General features: G+C 36.4%; 1 protein-coding gene across 4 annotated transcripts in view; it reads right to left on the reverse strand.

The window, feature by feature from the left end:
- RIC1 (RIC1 partner of RAB6A GEF complex) overlaps positions 1-22,025 on the reverse strand; it is a 241,998-nt gene that overhangs the window by 155,393 nt on the left and 64,580 nt on the right. The window contains exon 2 of one of the 4 annotated variants that reach the window (XM_077148251.1): positions 21,305-21,353. The exons of the other annotated variants lie outside the window; for them this stretch is intronic. The gene's annotated coding sequence lies outside the window, so the exon portion shown is untranslated. The remainder of the gene's footprint in view (positions 1-21,304; positions 21,354-22,025) is intronic. 4 annotated transcript variants of the gene reach the window in all.

Below are 22,025 nucleotides of genomic sequence, written 5' to 3' on the forward strand. Positions count from 1 at the left end.
AATAACTATATTATTCAGTAATTGATCAATGACTATTTTACAAAATGTAAAAAAGAGCCTCCTTTTGAATTCTGCCAAAACATGGCAAATAATTATCCCAAGTCTTTAAAACAATGCTACTCAAGAGTAATGGTATGATAAAACGCTTCCATCTACTCAAATAAGGTATATGTAGTATAGCTTCAGACTATATTTTACGTTCTGCTTAATCAACTGGCCTGATTTACTACAGAATTTACAGAGACTCAAAAGAAAACAGAGCAAACCTATTTCAAATATTTGAACATTAGCTAGCTTATTTTACTAAGTTAAAAAATGTTTTAAAAATACATATTGTTGTTGAAGACAGTGTCATTACATGGTCAAGGCACACATCTATGACTTGTGAAGCTCAAACAACCATTTTGCATTCATATAAATATTGAAAATACTATATTTATGTGTTTCTAACAAAACATATTCAGACAGAGTGAACTGGCAAATGTTTTGCCCAAACTTCTTTATAATGATACTGAATTCCTATCATTTTAGAGCAGGTGGGCATCTACCCAAAGTACCAAAGCAAACCGAAAAAATTATGCAATGTTTCAGACTTTTTTCCAGTACTGGTTTCCTGTTTTTCACTTAAGGAATGTTGGAGGAAGCACTTTACTTCACTGCTCCAGCAAAGCTAGTTGTGTTTTGTTTTCAACTACAAAGTTTACTATTATAGAATATATTTAAATATTCTACTTCAACATACCATGATACAAAAGAAAAAGGGACAAGATTCTTCAGATAAGACAATCCTTCTAATTCCTTATGTACAATTGTATGGTCTCATTATATGGACAACAAGAATAAAAGAAAAACAGTTCATATCAAACCATATGAAAGTTACAGATATTATTATCTCCATATAAATTAGTGACTCTTTAAAACTGTTAAACTCTACTGTTATTTTATATGAGCTACAGAAGTAAAATAATATTACTTATTGCTTAGACCAGTAAAATTAACATACAAAAGCTGTCCTAAAAAATCTGTCTCAGACCCAAAATTCTCTTTCATAATATCGAACACTAAAAAAAAAATTCAGAATTTTAACAAATGCTCAGAAGACTACAATTCCAGGGAGAATACAGGATCATTTTGCATCAGCATTTAGAAATTTTATATACATAGTACAATAGATGAAATTACAAATATGGGTTCATTTATTGTTTTGACATTCTGTATTATTTATTTTCATTAATAAAGCTGTGTTTTACATATACACTAAATGCTATATACTTTCAGATCACAATGAAATTTATTACTGACATGTTCATAAACAATCCTGCCTTTATACAACTTTGTAAGCTTTAGTAGTAAATAATCATCCTTGTTTGTTTACCAGTGCCTGCCCATGTTAAAAAAAAAAATCCTTAAAAAGTAGAGTCAGTGTGATTGTGAAAATCTTGTGTCTGATGCTCCTTTTATCTACCTTATCAACAGGCGAGTAAAACAAATGGAATAAAAATAAATAACAGGGGGAACAAATGTTAAAATAAATTTAGATTGAAATGCTAGTGATCAGTGAAAGGGAGAGGTAAGGGGTATGGTATGTATGTGTTTTTTTTGTTATCTTTTATTTCTTTTTCTGAATTGATACAAATGTTATAAGAAATGATCATGATGATGAATATGCAAGTATGTGATAATATTATGAATTACTGACTATATATGTAGAGCAGAAAGATCATCATAAAAAAAAAGCAGAGTCAATGTAATTATACCAAACCTCTCATTATGCAGTGTTACAATGGTCCTCTCTTCCCACTCCCAAATACTGCAAATAAAACTTAACTATTGTGTAATCTGTGGGCAGCAATCCCAGTACCTTCCTCTAACATATACACACTTTCTACAAAATTAAACTAATTTTTTTCAACAAATGAAAAAATAAAGGGCACAGGAAGCCTTTTTTTTTTTTTTGCTGTTATCCCATATTTTAACTATTTTTTTTCTCCAATGCACACTGTTAGATTATGTGGCTTTAAGCAGAGAGAGCCAACAAAGTCTGCATGTAACTTAACAAATCTTGTTGTCTCTTTCTTTTGTATCTATATAAATAAAATGAGAATCACAGATACATAAAAATAAAGAGAATAAAATAAAAGAAGGAAATCAATATTTAAATATAGGTTGGGAAGGCTTGTCTCTATTAAAACCTCTTTTAGGGCGGGCCACGGTGGTTCAGCAGACAGGAATGCTTGCCTGCAATGCCAGAGGACCAGGGTTCGATTCCTGGTGTCTGCCCATGTTAAAAAAAAAAAAAAAAACCTCTTATAATGAAAATAATTAGAAAGAGGAATGTAAAAGGATATTAATGTCATATCCAAAATTTCAGACATATATATTAAAGTTCAATAGCAAATTTAATAATGATAGATTTGAAAAATGACACAAATTAACATAGCTAATACCATATTTTAAAAAGATTTTGTAAGGGTAGCACAACATTGTGAATGTGATTAATACCACTGAATGGTATGCTTGGAGTGGTCAAGATGGGAAAGATAATACTGTATATATAATTCCACAATTCTTAAAAAAAAGGAACTAAAGAGACAATGACAAATGGAACACATGATTGTAGATGGGAGATAATAATGGAGGAGAAAAGGCTTAAAAGGACATTACTGAGACATGAAAAATTGGAATATAGACATATAAACTATAAGCTTTATATAAAACTTAAATTTCTTGAACTTTACACCTGTATAATTATGGTGGTCACACAAGTGAATATCCTTGTTCTTGGGAATTGCATATGTGTTCAAGGAACACAAGGTATGAAACCTACTCTCAAATGTTCAGATAGACAGAGAGATATGGTAAATGTGACAAAATGTCAAAATTGGTGGATTCTGGTATGGGGACACACTGGAGTTCTGTGTATGAGTTTTTTTTTTTTTAATTATTTTTGCAAATGTCTTGCAATTTTGAAATTATTTCAAAATAAGTTTAAAGGAAAAAAAAAGAAAGGTTTGAATCTGGATATGGTAATGGTGATGCCCAGATAAATCCCAGAGCAATTTAACAGTGAATAGGGAAGTATCTGCAGAGTCCCCTAGGGGGAAGGTTGAGAAAGGGGGAAAATTCAGCTTCCCCAAGTGGAGAATTCTTGATATTCTCACAGGCAGTGGGGAAGCCAAAGCAATAGTCTGAGCCTCCAATCTTGGTTTTTTTTTCATATGAAACTTAATCCCACAAAGGATAGGCTAAGCCTACTTACAATTAGACCTAAGAGTCACCCCAAAGAGAACCTCTTCTGTTGCTCAGATGTGGTCTCTCTCTCTTGGCCGACATGACAAGCAAACTCACTGCCCTCCCCCTCTCTATGTGGGACATGACTTCCAGAGGTGTGGACCTCCCTGGCAACATGGAACAGAAATCCTAGAATAAGAAGGGACTCAGCATCAAGGAAATTAGAAAATCTTCTCAACCAAAAGGGAGAAGAGCAAAATGAGACAAAATTAAGGTGTTAGTGGCTGAGAGATTCCAGAGTCGAGAGGTTATCCTGCAGGTTATTCTTTATGCATTAAATAGATATCATCTGTTTAGTTAAGGTGTAATGGAGATGCTGGAAGGAACTGCCTGAAAATGTGGAGCTGTGCTCAGGTGGTCATGTTTCTCGAAGATAACTGTATGAAGATATGGCTGTCGCAGTGTGACTGTGTGGTTGTGAGTCTTGTGTCTGATGCTCCTTTTGTTTACCTTACTGACAGACAAGTAAAACATATGGATTAAAAATAAATAAATAATAGGGGAAACAAATGTTAAAATAAATTTAGTAGATTGAAATGCTGGTGATGGTGAAGGGGAAGGGTAAGGGGTATGGTATGTATGAATTTTTTTTGTTTCCTTTTTATTGCTTTTTCTGAATTGATGCAGATGTTCTAAGAAGTGATCATGATGATGAATACACAAAAAAAAATAGTAGTGGTCAATGAAAGGGAGTGGTAAGGGGTATGGCATGTATGAGTTTTTTCTTTTTTATTTATTTTTCTGGAGAAACGCAATGTTCAAAAAAATGTTCATGGTGATGACTACACAACTATGTGAGGATATTGTAAGCCATTGATTGTAACCATGTCAAGAATGTCTGTATGTCAAGAATGATTGTATGTCAAGAATGGTGGTATATCGGTTCATTGTTTATAATAAAAATACATTTAAAAAGAAAAAAAATGATCCAAAACTGAACAGATGTTATAATTGGAACAAAAAAGGATTAAGACAAATTGAACCGTATTCCTCAGGGGATATACAAAAAAGACCCAAATCAAACTCTAGAAATGTAAACTAAAATATCTGAGAGATAAAAAATAAACCCAGAATGAGATTAATGGCAGATCAGTCATCACAAAAGAAAAGATTAGTGATTGTGAAAGTAGAGAAACAAAAGTTTTCCACAATGAAACATCCAAAACAGAGGAAAAAAAAGAAGAAAGAGCATCAGTGAATTGTAGAACAACTTTAAGTGACGTAACGGAATATTTTAGTTCCTTGGCTGAAAAAGTAATTATCATGCAGTGGGTTAGATTAAACATAGGAATGTATTGGCTAAAAATTGTAAGGCTAGGAGAATCCAAAACAAGGTGTCATCAAGGCAATGCTTTCTCCCAGAAGACTATGGCATTCTGGGGCTGACAGCTGGTGATCCTCAGTCCTTGGCTTTTCTGTCATATGGTAATAACACATGGTGGTCACTCCTGACTTCTTGGCTTCATCAACTTTCAGCTTCTGACTGCTCCTTGTGGCATTCTCTCTGGAATGGTCCCAGAGAGAAAAGCCTATAAAGTCTTTATTAATAGGATTGAGACCCATCCTGATTCAGTTGGGTCAGACCTTAAACTGCAAGAGCCTCACCAAAAGGTCCTATTTCCAAGGATTCACCCCTACAGAAATGGATTAAGAACATGTGTCTGGAGCAGATAGCTGCAAACCACCACAGTCGACCCACTGGATCCCCAAGACATAATTCTTTCCATATGCAAAACACATTCACTCTATCACAACATTCAAAAAGCCTTAAGCCATTTCAGTATGCTAGACAAAAATTTAATCAAAACACATTATGGTGTTCTAGAGCATAATTCCACTCTGTCCTGTTTTTTCCTATGAAACCTAAAAAACAAGTTATTTGCTTGTTACATAATGGAAGGGAGATATAGGATAAACATTCCATTCCAGAAGAAAGGAATAGGAGTCACAAGTACCAAACAATTCTGAAACCCAGCAAGGCAAACTCCATTTAGGTTTCAAGTTCTGAGAGGCATCTAAAGATTGATATTTTGTCCTCTAGGTCTGATGGAGAGCTTGTACAGTGGCATGCACTCCCCGAACACTGGGATAAAAGACCCTGCCATCTCCAAACATCAGGATGGCAGCCTGCAAATGCCAAGTCCAAGCATTGGGTTGGCAGCCAGGCTCTCCACAAATGCCAAGACACAGATCCCATCTTCTCTGAGCATTGGTTAGCAGCCAGGCTCTCTGCAAATGCCAGGGAACAAATCCCACCATCTCTGAGCACAGGGGTAGCAGCACTCTACCCCTGTGCTCTGGGACATATTGTCTGCCCCCTCCAAATGCAGAGGCAAACTTGTCCTTTCCACACATATGGGTAGACCCACTCTCGGCTTCCATGGTTCTGCTCTTGATGTAATTCTTCCCTCAATCTGTCCCTTTCCTGACGCTTTCAGTCCGGGCTGACAGTGTTTCTGGTCATACAAATTTTACAAAAACCTTGTCAGCTCTGTGTGCAGTTCACAGGGCTCCAAACCAAGGACTTCTACATTCTGGTTAACTGCACCTCTAATCCTGACTTCCACTGACATGGCTGGCTGGATGCATGTTCAGTTAAACCCTCACACAGGAGCATGTCCATCCCCTTTCAGGGGATTCACACCTGAAAGCTTAGGGAGGACCCTGATAGAGACACTTCTGGGTCTAGTCTCAGAGCACATTATGTGGACAGTCTCAGAATTTTCCAAACCATCAATTTCGTGTTTCTGTATGGTTAACAGTTCAGTTCTCAGCTTATCCTATTCCTCTTGCATTTTAATGTAAGCTGCAAGAGGTGGCCAGGCTGCACTTTTCTCACTTAGCTTGGAAATCTCCTCAGCTAAATATCCAAGTTAGATGCTTTCAAGTTCTGCCCTCCATCCAGTATCAAAAATTCAATTTCTGCCAGTTCTTTGCCACTGTAAGATCACCTTTCTTCCAATTTCCAATAACACATTCATCAATCCTTCTGTGCCAGTTTGAATCTGTTGTGAACTTCAGAAAAGCTAAGTTCTTTAATCCTCCTTCAGTATTGCTCGATGGGAACTTTTTGATTGCTTCCATGGAAATGTGACCCATCAAATTGTGGGTGGTAACTTCTGATTAAATGGGTTCCATGAAGATGTGTCTCCACCCACTCAAGGTGGCGTTGCTTACTGGAGTCCTTTAAGAGGGAATCACTTTGGAAAAAGCTTTAGAGTTGAGAGAGCCACAAGAACCACCTGGGCCCAGGCAGCCAGAGACCTTTGGAGATCAGGAAGAAAAACACCCTCGGGGGAGCTTCATGAAACAAGAAGCCTGGAGAGAAAGCTAGCAGACATCATCATGTTTGCCATGTGTCTTTTCAGTTGAGACAGAAACCCTGAACATCAGCAGCCTTTACTGAACGAAGGTAACCTTTTATTAGTGCCTTAATTTGGACATTTTCACAGCCTGAGAACATGTAAACTTGCAATTTAATAAATTCCTCCTTTTAAAAGCTGTTCCATTTCCAGTATATCACATTCCGGCAACTTGCAAACTAGAACACCTTTTAAGGCCTTGTCAGAAGTGCCTTTAATGTCCATATTTCTACCAACAATCTGTTCATGACAAATTACGTATTCTTTAAGACAATACAAACGTTCCCTACAGCTCTCATTCATCTTTGAGCTCTTACAATTATTCTAGCCTGTACCCATTACCCAGTTCCATAGCTGTCACTACATTTTAGGTCTCTGTAATAGCAGCACCTCACGTGTGGAAACAAAAACTATTTTAGTTTCCTGACTGCTAAAGCAAATATCATGCTACAGGTTCGTTGGTTTAAACATGGGAATTATTAACTCACAGCTTTGACGTTAGAGGTCCCAAAGCGTCATCAAGGTGATGCTTTCTAACAGAGAACAGTGGCATTCTGGGGCTAGAATCTGGTGATCCTTAGTCCTTGGCTTTTCTGCCATGGCAATGCACATGACAGCCTCTCCTGGCTTCTTGTTTTCATTGTCTTTCAGCTTCTAGCTGCTCCCTGTAGCTTTCGTTCTCTCTCTTTCTCTCTTTAGGGCCTTCCCTACAAGGCCTTCAGTAATAGAATTAAGACTATTCTGATTTCACTGGGCCGCACACCTTAACTGAAGTAACCACATTCAAAGGTCTGATTTATAATGGGTTGACCCCTACAACAGTGGATTAGTTTAAGAACATGCTTTTCCAATACACAGAGCTCCAAGCTACCACAGGTACATATTAACAGAGTTCCTAAAGGAGAGGGGACAACTCAGAAAAAAAATTTGACTCAAAATTAAAAGTTGATCCTAAAATTCAGGTGGAACTGTCCAAAGACCCAAAACAACAGATGGTAATTCATATTTTAAAACTTTAACTTATGTGTGAGACTAAAGCAAAAAATGTTTATTGGGTACAAAATTTATATTTTGACTAGTACATTTCCTAATATAACTTATGTGGACAGTTTAACTGAATACCATAAGTACATGGAATCTTGAGTGGGGCATAAGATCTTGTAGGTTTGTCCAGAGCAATGTTTTGATAAATCCCAGAATGATGTGAACACTGAATAAAAAAGTATTTGCAAAGTTCCCTTAGGGGAATGGCGAGAAAGGGGGAAAATTCAGCTTTCCCATGTGGAGAATTCCTGATATTCTCACAAGCAGCGGGGACAACCAAAGCAATACGGTTTGTTCATATGAAACTTATCCCCACAAACGATACTTAAAATTAGGCCTAAGAGTCACCCCCAGAGAATCTCTTTTGCTGCTCAGATGTGGCCTCTCTCAGCCAACACTAAAAGCAAACTCACTGCCCTCCCCCTCTTTACGTAGGACACTACTCCAATGGGGTATAAACCTTTCTGGGACAGAAATCCTAGAACGAGCTGGGATTCAGCATCAAGGGGTTGAGAAAATCTTCTTGACCAAAAGGAGGAAGACAGAAATGAGAAAATAAAGTCTCAATGGCTGAGAGATTTCAAACAGAGTGGAGAGGTTATCCTGATGGTTATTCTATGAATTATATAGATATCAGCTTTTTAGTTACGGTAAAATGGAGAGCCTGGAGGGAAGTACCTGAAAATGTACAGCTGTGTCCCAGTAGCCATGTTTCTTGAAGGTGATTGTATAATGATATAGCTTTCACAATGTGACTGTGTGATTGTGAAAACTTTGTGTCTGATGCCCCTTTTATCTACCTTATGGAGAGATGACTAAAACATATGGATTAAAAATAAATAAAAAATAGGGGAGAAAATGTTAAAATAAATTTAGTAGACTGAAATGCCAGTGATGAATGAAGGGAGGTCAGGGGTATGGTATGTATGAATTTTCTTCTTTTTTCTTTTTATTTCTTTTTCTGAATTGATGCAAATGTTCTAAGAAATGATCATGATGATGAATATACAACTATGTGATGATACTGTGAGTTACTGATTATATATCAAGAATGGAATGATCATAATGTAAGAATGCTCATGTTTGTATGTTTAAAAATAAATAAATAAATAAAACAAACAAAAAACAATATTGAAAAGAACAAAGTTGAGGATTCACAGTTCCTGACATCAAAACTTACTACAAAGCTCCAGTAATCAAAACACTGTGGTACTAGCATATGGACAGACAGATAGACCAAAATAATAAAACTGAGAAATCCATTTATCTATGACCAATTGATTTTGAACAAGGTGCCAAGATTGTTCAATGGAGACAAAATAATCACTTCAAAAAACAGTGCCGGGACAAGTGAGTAACTACATGCAAAAGAATGAAGTTGAACCCCTATCTCATACCAAAAATGACATGAAACAAAAGGAAAAAAAAATGTAAATTTGACTTCAAAAGTACAAACTTTTGTGCATCTAAGGACATTATCAAAAAAGAGAAAAGGCAACTTACAGAATGGGAGACAATATTTGGAAATCAGATGAATGACAAAGTCTAGTATCCAGAATATATAGATGTTCTAGCTTGCTAGCTGCTGGAATGCAATATACCAGAAACAGAATGGCTTTTTAAAAGGGGAATTTAATGAGTTGCTAGTTTATAGTTCTAAGGCCGAGAAAATGTCCCAATTAAAACAAGTCTATAGAAATGTCCAATCAAAGGCATCCAGGAAAAGATACCTTGGTTCAAGAAGGCCGATGAAGTTCAGGGTCTCTCTCTCAAGTGAGAAGGCACATGGCAGACACAGTCAGGGCTTCTCTCTCGGCTGGAGGGCACATGGTGAATACAGCTTCATCTGCTAGCTTTCTCTCCTGGCTTCCTGTTTCATGAAGCTCGCCGGGAGGCATTTCCCTTCTTCGTCTCCAAAGGTCGCTGGCTCAGTGGACTCTCAGCATCTCATGGCTACATCGTTCTGCTGTCTCTGAATCTCTTTCTCCAAAATGTTTCTTCTTTTATAGGACTCCAGTAAACCAATCAAGACCCACTCAAATGGGTGGAGACATGTCATCCCCTAATCCAGTTTAACAACCGTTCTTGACTAAATCACATCAACCAGGGAGATGATCTCATTACAGTTTCAAATATACAGTTTTGAATAGGGATTATTCTACCTTTATGAAATGGGATTTATATTAAAACATGGCTTTTCTTAGGGGGCATACTTCCTTTCAAACCAGCACAATAGAGAACTCTTACAACTTAACAACAAAAAGACAAACAACCTGATTTAAAAATGGGCAAAGGACTTAAAAACATTTCTCTAAGGAAGATATACAAATGCCTAATGAAAATACACTCAGTATCATTAGGTCATCAGGGAAATGCAAATCAAAACTACAAGATAGTACTTCATATATGCTAGGAAAGCTATAATAAAAAAAGGAGGGGGAGGTCAGTGTGATTGGTGGCTCAGTGGCAAAATTCTCGCCTGCCATGCCGGAGACCCAGGTTCGATTCCTGGTGCCTGCCCATGTAAAAAGCAAAAAAAAAAAAGGAAGGGGAGTATAAAGGTCAGAGAGGATATGGAGAAACAGGTACACTCATACATAGCTTGTGAGGCTGTAAAATGTGGAAAACAGTTTGGCAGTTTCTCAAAACAGTAAACAGATAATTACCGTATGATCCAGCAATTCCACTTCTAGGTATAAACCCAAAAGAACTGAAAATTGGTACCCAAATAAATACATGTACACACATGTACAGAGCAGCACTATTTGTAATAGTCAAAAGGTAAAAACAGCCCAAATGTCTACCAACAGATGAATGGATAAGGAAATTGCGGCATACACATAAAATCACATATTATTTAGACATAAAAATAATGAAGTACTGATACATGCTACTATGTGGATGAACCTCAAAAACATTACGCGAAAGATACAAAAAGCTGCATGTAGTATGCCTTCATTTATATGAAATATCCAGAATAGGTAAATCCATAGGCACAGAACACAAACTGGTAGTTGCCAGGGGTTGGGAGTAGGTAGGTGTGATAGCTTAATAGGTTACTGGTTCCCTTCTGGGATGATGAAAATGTTTTGGAACTAGATAGAGGTGGTGGTTGTATACACTGTGAGTGTACAAAATGCCACTGAATTTTTTACTTTGTAATGATTAATATTTTACGTTATATGAATTTTACCTCAATAAAATGAGCAGTATTATTTTTAAAGTCCAACAAGTTGATACCATCCTATGAAAAAAAGAATATCTTAGAGTGATCTTTTACTTTCCCTGTAGAGAAATAAATCACTCATTTCACCTAGAGACAGGAACTTTCTATGTAAAATACTAGCTGATTTACAAAGTAGATATTTTACCAATATTTTGCTTAAAATGACTCTAATTATAAGCATACATTAATTTAAACAAATTACATCACCATCATCCTTTGAATTGCCAGTATTTATGGAACAACTTACTATGTGCTGGGACTATGTTATGCATTAAATATTTTGCCTCATTCAAATTGTATTACAATCCTGAGGTACACATGAAAAACTGATACTTCAGAGGTTTAGCAACTTGCCTAAGATCAACTGGCTATTGAGTAGTAGAGTCAGGATGCATAGTGGTGGTATCACATTTATTTAACACCAAAGCCAGCTCTCCTAACACTATGCTACTCTACCTCTGCAAAAATGATGCTGTGACAATTCCTTACTATCAGTGTCAGAACTAATTTCATCTTAATGAAAAGCCTGTCATATTGTACACTATTTTCACTCTGATTAAAATATCAGTTCTAAAAAAACCCATTCTGAGGGAGAAATCTTTGGATATCACAAACTACAAGTGCTCAATACAGATCATACTTCCAGTCATTAATGTTTACATAGACCTTGTGTTATGTGCAGGAGCCCTTGATTCTCTGCCTCATTTATCTCCAAAAAAAGAATAGCTTTCTATTTAATACATATCCTTCTTAGACTCCTTAATTCCACGTACTGAAATGAATTTTATCCCTAATTTGACTTAAAACCTACAGTTCTGCTATTAGGTGATAAAGAATAGTTACACTCTAGAGCTTGACAGCTATGCTTTGGAAAATAGCTGAAAACTATGCAGCACATCTTTGCCGGTTTGAATCTTTTGTGGACCCCAGAAAAGCCATGTCCTTTAACCCTCATTCAATATTGCCGGGTGGGAGCTTTTTGATTGTTCTCATGGAGATGTGACTCACCCAATTGTCTGTGGTAATTTTTAATTAGATGGGTTCCATGGAGATTTGTCTCCACCCATTCAAGGTGGCATTGCTTACTTGAACCCTTTAAGATGGAACCACTTTAGAAAAAGCTTTAGAGCTGAGAGAGCCACAGGAACCACCCGAGCCCAGGCAGTCAGAAACCTGTGGAGATAAAGAAGGAATACGCCTCTGGGGAAGCTTCATGAAACAAGAAGTCTGGAGAGAAAGCTAGCAGATGCTACCATGTTTGCCATGTGCTTTTCCAGTTGAGAGAGAAACGCGGAACTTCATTGGCCATCCTTGAGTGAAGGTAACCTCCTGTTGGTGCCTTAATTTGGACATTTTTATAGACTTGCTTTAATTGGAACATCTTCATGATCTTAGAACTGTAAACTTGCAACTTAATAAACTTCCCCTTTTAAAAGCCATTCTCTTTCTGGTATACTGCATTCCGGCAGATAGCAAACTAGAAAAATGTCCATTACTCAGATACTCTAAAACTAAAACTACTGTACTACTTCAGGCTAGCTGAGTTATTACATTGGTCCTTATTACATTACATTGAACTTATTATATTTGCCCACTTGAAAATGGTTTTGCTGAATTTTGTGTCAGAATAACATCAGTCCATATGATAAGCTTACCATCTCCACGATAGTTCCCAATAATCTCTGCCTCCTAGCATTCTTGTTTTTGCATATTCCCTCCAATAACAAGGTTGACTTGTCTAAGAAGATACTGTGGAAATGATGATGTGCTACTTCTGAGGATAGGTCATACAATATATTGCAGCTTCGGTCTGCTCTTTTGATCTCTTCTTCTGGGGAAAGCCATGAACCATGTCCTGTAAACAACCAGCCCTGTGAAAAGGCCCATGAGATGAGGAACCAGGGCCTCCTGTCAATGACCAACAAGGAGCTAAGACCTTCTACCAACAGTCATAAGAATCAGCCATTTTGGAAGATTCTCCAGTCCCAGACAGTCCTTCAGATGACTGCAACCCTGGTCAACATCTGAACTGAAATCTCATGAAAGACTATGAGCTAAAACCAACTAGCTAAAGCTGCCTCTATGTTCCTGACCCATGGAAACTCTGAAATAATAAATATTTATTTGTTCTTTTAAGCCACTAAGTTTTGAGAAAATATCTTATGCAACAATAGGTAACATCCTTCATAATACCCAATGGCAGTGAAACATGTCATTGTGCCTGATATTGAGCAAGCACTTAAATAGATGAACAAAAATGACTAAATAAATGTAATGCAGCTATGGATTTTTCAATACCATAATTCACAATGTGCATTTTAAGTTTCTTTTTGTTCCAAATAAAAAAATAGTTTTGTTTTTATTCATATAGACAGTGAGTCAAAAAAACAGTTTTTGTGAACAGCATTATCAAGTACACAGGACTTTATGGTATGCGTGGGTCTTTCTCTGGGATGGTAATATTTGAGTGGAGATCTAAACTTGAGAAAGCAGTCATGCCAGGATCTGGGAAAAGATTAGCTGAAACAGAAGAAATAAAGCACAAAGGCTCTGAAGTAGGAATAAAACTGGCATACTAAAAAGTGTGTAAAGTACAGAGCACAGAGTGATTAAATAGACAGAACAGACTGTAGGAAAGCAAGATTAGAAGCAGGGAGACTACTGAAGTAATTCATAAAACAGATAAAGGTAGCCTGGATTAGGTTGGTAGCTGTAGACATGGAGAAAAATTGTCAGATATATTTTGTAGGTAGAACCAAAAGACTCTGATAATGGATTGGAATGGATTGAAGAGGAACAGTTTGAGAGAATAGGAATTAAGGTTACTCCTATAGATAAAAACATTTTACGTAAATAATGAATTCAAATAGTATACACTGTTTTGTATCCTGACTTGTTCTTCAATGGTGAACATTCTTCTGTTACTAAAAGTTCTTCAAATATGTAATAGGTTGTTAGATAGCTAGTTAAGTGTTAGATATTCTAAACAAGGCAATAAATTTAGATCTGTTTAGTTTTTCTTAACAGTTGCATAATACTGTGCAATTTATTTATCTATTTACCTATTAATAAACAATTGGGTTCTTTCTAATTATTGAATGTTTGCAGTAAAAATCCTTACATATTATCTCTCTACACACAGTACTATTATTTATCAGACAAGGTCCTAGAAATGAAAAAGTACTTACAACACCATTTTAACACTCCTTCTGTCTGCCTACCTACTAAATGGCTACCACTGAGGAAAGCTTTAGGGCTAATTATGATTTAGTACCATTTCTACAAAAGTGGTGTTCTACTCCTGATAATCTGAGTAAACACTCTCAAATACTATAGACCAATTCCTAAAGTGGTAAAGAATTTTCTTTCTTCATACCCCATTTAAAAACAGTGCCAGTGAGAATTCTTTTTAAGGTACAAGTTGATATGAAGGTGGTTTTTTCTGTCAATGATATAGAAATAGAATTTTGGATATTACTGACATGTCAGAGCACACAATGGAGAACACTTGGGGGTAGAGGGACAGGCAATAAGATGATTACATGGGAGTGGCAGAACAGGCTTTAGTTTTGACTTAATAATTTGAGAGAGAGCCATGCTGTATTGCTGTATAGGTCTATACCCTTGCCTCCATATTCTATCAATAACTTTTTGTAAAAGCAAATTTCAAAGTATGCTTTATGTCTCACAATAGCAGGCAGAATTAAGCAAGAATGCTAATAGCAAAAGGCAGCATTACAGAACTGTTAAGACTTTGGAACTCTAGAGCCAGTCTTCTAGGGTTAGAATTCCATTAATAGCCATGTGATCTCAGACACATATCAGCCACGTAATCTTGGATCAGACTACTGATCCTTAACATGCTCAACTACAGAATGGGGATAATAAAAGTATCTACTTTAAAGGGTTATTGTGAAGAATAAATTTATTTTAATACATATAAAACATTCAAAATAGTGCCTGGCACATAGTAGACACTCAAAGTAATCTATTACTGTAATTACAACACTGAATCTTCAAGTAAATAGTTAATTTATGTCCAATATATTTCATGTAAAAGGTGAAGAAAATGTACAATATATTTAATGAAAAGAACTGTCAAAATTAGAAAGCTTTAAAAGCCCACTAAATTTTGGTTATTAGGAAGTACACTTTCGCAATACTCATTTCATGACAATATACAAGTCATTATTTTTCTATGTCATCCCATTGCCTTCTGATCTCTGGAGTTTCTGATGAAAACCTGGCATTTAACCTTATTGAGGACATGTACACAACATGAGTTGTTTCTCTCTTACTATTTTTAGGATTCTTTGTCTCTGATATTCAACAGTTGTGACTACATATTAGTAAGGGTACTACAGAGAAAAAGAATCCACAGGAGATACATACTCTCACACACATACACACATAAAGAGATTTGTTATATGGAATTGGCTTGCATGACCACAGCGGCTGGCAAACCCAAATTCCGTAAGACAGGTCACAAGCTGGAAGTAAAGCAGAAATTCTTCTTTCTGACTTCTGAAATGTTCAGTTCTGGCTTGTAAGACCTCCAACTGATTGGATCATGAGATACTCTACATTGCTGAGGGCAAGCTCCCTTGTTGTTTGTAGAAGCAATTAACCAATTATAGATGCAAATAAAATCCACCTACAAAATACCCTCACAGTAACAGTAAGACAACGCACGCTTGACCAAACAACTGGATACCAAAAACTAGCTAAATTGACCCACAAAATCAATTACCATAGATTATAACGTTCCTTGTTGTAGGTTTCCTTGAGTCTCTCCAATTTGGAATCCTCTGAACACCTTAAATGTGTAGATTTATTCTTCTATCAAATTTGGGAAGTTTTTGGCTATTACCTCTTCAGATATTCTTTCTGGGATTCCCATAATGTGCATGTGCTTCATGGTGTCCCATGGGTTCCTTAGACTGTTTAATTTCTTCATTCTTTTTCCTTTCTCTTCCTCACACTGGGTAATTCCAAATGTCTTATCTTCAACTTTGCTAACTCTTTCAGTGTCCAAATCTGCTGTTGAACCCTTAATAAAATTCATTTCAATTATTATAGTTTTCACCTCCAGCATCTTTGTGTGGGTTTAAATTTTTTTTTAATGCATGGTTCTTTTTAAAAATGTCTGTTTACTGAAATTTTCCTTTGGTTCATATATAATGTTTCTGATTTCTTTTGGTTCTTTGTCCATTTTTTCCTTTATCTCACTGAGCACATTTAGGACAAATGACATAGACTTTGCTAATAATTCCAATGTCTACACTTCCTGGTTTATTTTGTCCCTTTAAATGGGTCACCTTTGCTGTTGAAATGCATACATTTGAAAATTAGAATGTGTTAACGCTGGCGACCAGATTCTTCTTGTCATACATGATCACTGAAGTTTTTTTTTCCTTTAGCATGGATTCAGCTAGAGTGTTGACAGAGATTTCTTTGAATGTCAGGAACTTAGAAAAATAAAAGTAAAAGCAAAAATCCTCTCTCAGGCTTTAGAGATTGGCTCTGTGCTGGGACTTTCCATCAACACTTAGCCCAGCTTGCAATGAACCTACAGATTAGCCCAAAGTAAACGATCAGGGTCTTCTCAAGTCTTTTCAGAACATGCCATTTGCCCTGGAAACATGCATGGCTTTAAAAATTCTCCACGGCTTACACAATTCTCCATCTTACAAGAATGTTCCTGGATGTCCAAATTTCTCAAGGAAACTCTCTCTCCAGCATGTCCTCTCTGTATGTCTCACCTATAATCTTTCACCCCAGTCAGCTATAGTTTGATTGTTCCCTTACAATGTGCCTGCCAGTTCTCTGCCCTGAAAATGAATTTCAGTTTAGGTAAAACGGAGAAGAATGCCTAGGATCAGTCCTTCAAGCAGCCATGAGATAGGTTGGAACAGATAAACACATACACACTAAATTTGTGCATAAAGTGTGTTGTTCTCCTTCTACAGCCAGAGGCCAGGGACCCAGAAACATGGGCCACCATCCCAAAGACTGCAGCTGATCCTGGGAGGGGTGGGATGATTGCAAGTAAACACACCACTTAGCTTCCATACCATTTTTTAGCTTGCCTTTTTCTTGACTCATTTGCTTGGTTGCTATAAACCTTTGTTTTCTCGAGTCCAGAGAAAGGTGATTCTGGATATTTTTGCTTGTTTCCCCCACGTTTCTACTAGGGAGAAGAGCAGGCATTTGGAGCTTCCTACTCCAGTATCTTGCTGATGTCCTATTATCATTACTTTAAACTACACTTTGATAGAAGAAACTGCTCTTTGCAAAGAGTGCCTGGCTTACTCAAAGTATCAGTGCCGTTTCTAAATCATTACTATATAACTAATGGTTCTCCATTTGCAGTATTCTACATTATAATGTAAAAAATGAAAATGGGGGTACAAGGGTAGTTCAGTGTTAGAATTCTCACCTTCCATGTGGGAGACCTGGGTTTGATTCCCAGTCCATGCACTTCCCAAAAAACCAACGAACCAACAAAAATTTCAACAAGCAGTCCTGCAACAGTGGCATACTTACATGGAAAAATAATGAAATGTGACCCTGCCATTCAACATAAAAAAAAAAAGAAAAAAGAACTTCTGCAGGTAGAGGCGAATAAAAAGCTGAACAACAGACATAAATGATTTACTCTAAAGTTAGCTTCTGGATTCTGGAGAAATGGAAGGCCTGAGCCCATATTCTTAATCTCCCACCATTCCTTCTCCTCTCAGGAGTACAACTACCAAAAAATAAGTTGGCTAAGCCTGAAGAACACTGTCAGGCATCAAGATCCCTTGAGTTTTCTCAGAAAGAATAGGAGCAAAGGGATCAGACAGAAGAGAAGATTCATTCTGCCATCCTCTGACGATTCACTTTGCCACACTAGGCTAAAAGAGAGGATTTCACAGCTACCTAAGTGAGTTTAAAAAGTAGAATCTTGTGGTTTCCATCAAAAAAAGACCACAAGAAAAGAAAGGGGGAAAATAAGAGCTGAATGTGTCTAATTCTCAAGTGGACATTGGTAGGGCTGTTCATATAACCCTACTGACCAAACTAACAGGTTAAATATGTGACTCCTACTGATGAGCCACATGGATGAGACAGAAGAATGTAAGTAAATTAAGGAAAAAGTATTAAGAACTTCCAGATTCCCAGTAGAACAATTCAATAGATGAACTGATAAAGAACAATTCTTTCTGAGAGCCGAAACTTGTTCTAGATGATCAAATGAAAACAGCTAATGTTAAAGAACATATAGAGATAAAATGGTTATTGAAAAGATGAGAGATGTGGAGGTGAAACTCCAGAGGTTTGGAAATAAATAGTTACAGTAAAAAAAAGAGAACACAAAACAAACAGAACCAGTATTAATGTAGGAAATAATAAAAATTCCCTAGCTGCAAAACCTGATGTTCAGGTTGAAAAGGATGAGTCTCAAGTTTAATGGGAGGAAAGGAGAACAGACTCAGGACAGCTTAATGAAAAAGAAACCAACCTAGAGATCATATACAGAAATAACTAAATTTCAATCATAAAGATAAAAATCAATCAGAGAAGATCAATAAATAGCTTGCTTAAAAAGAAAAGAGAATCAGATTAGCACTAGACTTCTCACCAGTAACACTGGAAACCACAGGTCATTAAGATAACATCCTATGGCTGAGAAAAAAGAATGTCCATCTAAGAATCCTGTAACTAGACAGGATATCCTTTACCAGGGTTAATGAATGAGATGTTCATTATTTTATTCAATATGTGAATGCCTACCACATGCCATAAAATGGTCTTCGCATTGGAGAAACAGGATGGGTGAACTGACATGACATTAATATTCTAGGGTTTGGGAGACAGTAAACAATGAAACAAGTAAGGCAAGTTGAGAAAATACAACAATATGATAACCAAGTCAACTAAGGTATTTGCAATACTTATGGACAAACAATTATCATAAATAATTAATATTCATTAAATATAATGAATAAAGATCTAGAAAAGGTAATGCTATTTAAAAATGGAAAAAGCAAGCAACTTGCAAAAAAAGCGCAGAGAGCCAATAAACATGAAAAGATGCTGATCCACTAGCAATAAGACAAATGGAAATTAAAACAAACCATTTTTCACCAATCTAATGCATTCATAACAGGAATTCTGAGAACAGGAAACATGAATCTTAAAACAATTCAGTTACTTTGGGAACTGGAAAAATTTTTGGAAAAACAATTTGGCAATGTTTATTAAAACAAATACACATATATTGTTTGAGTTAGCAGTCCTACTTAGGGGAAAGTACCCTAAAGAAATAAATGTACCAATACATAAAGACATGTATGGAACTGTTTACTGCAGCACTGCTTATAGTTGCCAAATGTCCATCAAGAAAACAATGGTAAATAAGAAGCTTTAATACTATGGAATATTATACAAATACTACAAAATATGAGTTAGAAGCCTATCTATTAATTTTAGGGACTCCCAAATCAATAAGCTATGCCCTCAATCATGAGGCTTACTCTTGTGAAACTTATGTAGGTAGCATAGAAGCTTAGACTACTCATGCCTAAGAGTTACTTCTGGAGGACCTCTGTTGTTGCTAAGATGTGGCCTTAGTCTCTCTAAACCCAACTATACAAGTGAAATCATTGCCCTCCACCTTACGTGGGACATGACATCCAGGGGTGAAAGCTTCCCTGGCAACGTGGGAGATGATTCTGAGGAATGAATCCACCCTAGCACCATGGGATCAACAATATATCCTGACCAAAAGGGGGAGAAAAGTATAATTAATAAAATATCAGTGGCAGAGAGAGTTCAAATAGAGTCTAGAGGTTACTCTGGAGGTTGCTCTTTTGCAAGCTTCAGGTAAACCTTGCTACCTATCATAACCTGCCAAACCCCAACCAGGACCATTCCAGCCATTCCTGAAGAACACCTAGGGCAATATATAAGATTCCACAAGGGTTCCATGCACTAGTGTAACTTTCCAGAAACCTACAATCTCCAGATAGGTCCCTGGTCCAAATAAGTCCTGAAACCTAGCCCAGCCTCTCCAGAACACCAGGTAGCTCCATCTCCCTACCCCATATTAGTGGCAGACCCTTCCAGTATAAAAAATTTAGAATTGCCATAGCCCAAACAACCCTAAAGAGAGGGATGGAAAGATCAAAGGTGACAGTGGAGTTATACATAAAAGACAGAACTTAACAAACAAATATGAATGCTATCTCTTTTATTCTCTTTTAGAGCAGCTAGAAGTAAAAACCTAAAACTGTGGAATTGTAACCCATGTCAAAGTCTGAAATATGTTCTACAACTAATTGTGGTGCTGTGCTTTGAAAGTTACTGCTTTTTTGTATATATGTTATTTTTCACAAAAAAGAAAGGAAAAAAAGTCGATTGTGATGATAAAATATTTCAAGCCCTCTAGTCTCCTATATTCTGGAGCAGCTAGAAGGAAAAATATGAGAGGATCATACGGCAGCACATGACAAACTCTGGGATCTGTCCTGTAACCACTTGTTGAAGAGTGCTTTGAAAACTGTTGCTTTTTTATTTCTTTGCCTTGTATATATGTTATACTACTGTCATGGTCAGGTTCATGCATCAACTTGGTCAAGTGGTGGTACCTGTTTGTCTGGTTGGGCAAGTGCTGGCCTGTCTGTTATGATGAGGACATTTTATAGAATTAAATCATAATCATGTCAGCTGCATCCACAGCTGATTCCATTTGTAATTAGCCAAGGGGCATGTCTTCTGCAATGAGTGATGGCTTAATCTAATCATTGGAAGTCTTTTAAGGAGGATTCAGAAGAGACGGGCTCTCTTCCTGCTTCGGCCAGCAAGCCTCTCCTGTGCAGTTCGTCCAGACTCTCCAATGGAATCTTCAGCTGCACAGCCTGCCCTGCGAATTTTGGACTCTCCATTCCCATGGTTATGTGAGACACTTAATATAAATTTTATATTTGCGAGTGTTTCCTGTTGATTCAGTTTCTCTAGAGAACCCTAACTAATACAACTATGCAATAAAAAAAGTTTAAAAAAAATATATCTATTAATCTTGAAGGATAATCATAATATAGTAACGAAAAAAATTCAAATTGCAGAGTAAGGCATATCTCATGTTATTGTGCTTTGCTTTACTGCACTTTGCAGATACTGTATTTTTTACAAATCATAGTCTTGTGGCAACCCCGCATTGAGCAATTCTATCAGCTTCATTTTTCCAACAGTATGTACTCACTTCATGTCTGTGTCACCTTTTAATTAAGGTATTACGCTGGTTTTTTTGGACATGCTATCACACACTTTAGAGACCAGAGTATAGGTAAACATAACTTTCTATATGCACTGGGAAACCTGAAAAAGTGTGACTTACTTTATTGCAGTTTTCCTGCAGCCAAATCCAAAATATCTCCGATGTAAGTCTGTAATGTGAAAATTAAGATCCAAGTTTTGGGTGAAGATAATCAAAAATCCTGTTTATACTTAAGTCTGTTATGGTAATATGATAATAGAGTAAGGAGTGGAAGAGATTACACAGAAATGGTCAAACTGATTACTTAAATGGGTGATGCTGGAAAGCAATGGAGGAAGAACGAAGTACATCATTAATTTTATCTTTGCATTGTTTCATTTACTACAATGAGCAAGCATTTATGTTCGATTTTTTTAATCTAAAAATTTTAAGTTATTCTAAAACAGAATATGTAAAATTTATATACATACATATTTATATATATTTTCGGTGCATGGTCCGGGAAGCAAACCCTAAAGTTTATATTTATATGCATTTCTATTGAATATTTTAGAAGAATAGAAGTTGACACTAAAAGTGTGTTCTAGTTTAATTTTGAAAAAACATTACATTTACTATATTCACACTGAAATAAACTATACACAAACTAGAAAGCAAAACTGTTTCCAGTTGAAAATTTATTAAATACATCACAGAAATACCAGTTCAGTCGGGTGTTTTTCTAAAAAAGCACTTGATCAAAGAACAATTTAATAAAAAATCAACAGGAAATCTCCAAAGACTATCTAGGTATGTGCATGTATGCGTGTATAGACATCCATATATATATCTATTTATCAAT

The sequence above is a fragment of the Tamandua tetradactyla genome, chromosome 2 (assembly GCF_023851605.1).
Source record: "Tamandua tetradactyla isolate mTamTet1 chromosome 2, mTamTet1.pri, whole genome shotgun sequence".
In the NCBI taxonomy this organism is placed as follows: Eukaryota; Metazoa; Chordata; class Mammalia; order Pilosa; family Myrmecophagidae; genus Tamandua; species Tamandua tetradactyla.